General features: G+C 41.8%; 1 pseudogene; it reads right to left on the bottom strand.

Annotated features, from left to right (window-relative positions):
• Positions 1-961: 961 nt before the first annotated feature.
• On the bottom strand, positions 962-1,717 carry LOC125933129 (regucalcin-like; annotated as a pseudogene).
• Between the last annotated feature and the right edge of the window lie 207 nt (positions 1,718-1,924).

The following is a 1,924-nucleotide window of genomic DNA, read 5'->3' as shown; positions in this document are numbered from 1 at the left end:
ATATGCCATCTGGCACATGAAAAAATGCCCATCACTCATCATCAGGGAAATACAAATCAAAACCACAAGGAGATACGACCTTACACCTGTCAGAATGGCTAACAGTAACAACTCAGGCAACAACAGATGTTGGTGAGGATGCGGAGAAAGAGGATCTCTTTTGTATTGTTGGTGGCAATGCAAGCTGGTGCAGCCACTCTGGAAAACAGTATGGAGGTTCCTCAAAAAAACTAAAAATAGAACTACCCTACGACCCAGCAATTGCACTACTAGGTATTTATCCACAGGATACAGGTGTGCTGTTTCGAAGGGACACATGCACCCCCGTGTTTATAGCAGCACTAACAACAATAGCCAAAGTATGGAAAGAGCCCAAATGTCCATTGATGGATGAATGGATAAAGAAGATGTGGTATATATATACAATGGAGTATTACTCAGCAATCAAAAAGAATGAAATCTTGCCATTTGCAACTACGTGGATGGAACTGGAGGGCATTATGCTAAGTGAAATTAGTCAGTCAGAGAAAGACAAAAATCATATGACTTCACTCATATGAGGACTTTAAGAGACAAAACAGATGAACATAAGGGAAGGGAAACAAAAATAATATAAAAACAGGGAGGGAGACAAAACAGAAGAGATTCATAAATATGGAGAACAAACTGAGGCTTGCTGGAGGGGTTGTGGGAGGGGGGATGGGCTAAATGGGTAAGGGACATTAAGGAATCTACTCCTGAAATCATTGTTTCACTGTATGCTAACTAATTTGCATGTAAATTTTAAAAAATAAAAAATAAAATAAAAAAACTACCTGTCACCCCTTACTAAAATGATCTACCTTTAAAAATTGTAAATAAAAATGTAACTCTACTCATAATGTAATTTCTTTATACATTTTTTGGTAACTAGTTTGAAATTTTAGCTCTAGAATTTTCTAGAGCTTCAAAAGTCTTCAAATCACTTTTTATTTAACAAAAGTTCTTCCAGTAGGAAAGAAGACCTGACATAGGGATAAAGAGGAATTCCTCTGACTCCTGGGCCAGTTATCTTGAAAATTCCACCAGCTTCAGGTTGCTGCAGAAGACCCATGCATGGGGTCCATTCCATCCTGGGCACAGGTCATAAACATTTCAGAGAAGTCCTGCCCTCAGAAGGAGCATGAAGTTGTTTCATCAACAGGCTCCTTCACAGTTTGGAGTCTTTTCCCTGTCTTAGGATCTAAGTGCATCACTCTTTCTCCATTGTGACAGGCCACCCAGAGCTTCCTCTCAGTATCAATACACATTCCACCTGGGAATTGTTCTTTTTCCAGCTTGTGAACACATCTGCAGTAGGAGATCTTTCCTATCTGCAGGTCATAGTCAAAGGCTTCCACGGAGTAGGACAAGCTGTCAATGTAATAGAAGATTTTTTGGCCCAGGGACCATCCAAACTACTGGTCACAGTACTTTTCCAGGCAGTGGTCAGGAAAGAGGGAGTACAGGGACCCCTGGTGTGACTCCAGAACTGCGAGGGCCATTTCCTCAGCCATGGTGCCAGCAAAGTATCTCTCAGCAGACCAGTTTTCTTGTCTTTATCTACTGTGGCCAGGACAACTGCTGACTGATCTTTCCAGTTCATAGCACAGAACTTTGTTCCAATGGTGGTGACATAGCCTCCTGATTGGCAAAGGGCCACAGAGCTGATGGAGGCATCCATGGTCACATGCTGCACTTGCTGAGAGAATCCCACTGACAAGCCTTTTTTGTAGGAATATGTATGAAGAGCAGAAAGCTGGATGCCTCCTCCTACACTGGAGATTCACCACGCCTGAAATTCTCCAGCAAAATGCACTCAATTCTAATGGAAGATATTGTCATTGTGGGGAGATCTTGATGCTAATGACCCTTGGAGAGCCAGCTCAGGACTAGATTATTATTT

This window comes from Panthera uncia, chromosome D2, assembly GCF_023721935.1.
Source record: "Panthera uncia isolate 11264 chromosome D2, Puncia_PCG_1.0, whole genome shotgun sequence".
NCBI classification, from domain to species: domain Eukaryota; kingdom Metazoa; phylum Chordata; class Mammalia; order Carnivora; family Felidae; genus Panthera; species Panthera uncia.
The sequence above is the reverse complement of the archived record's forward strand: the minus strand, read 5'-3'. Positions and strand labels throughout refer to the sequence as shown.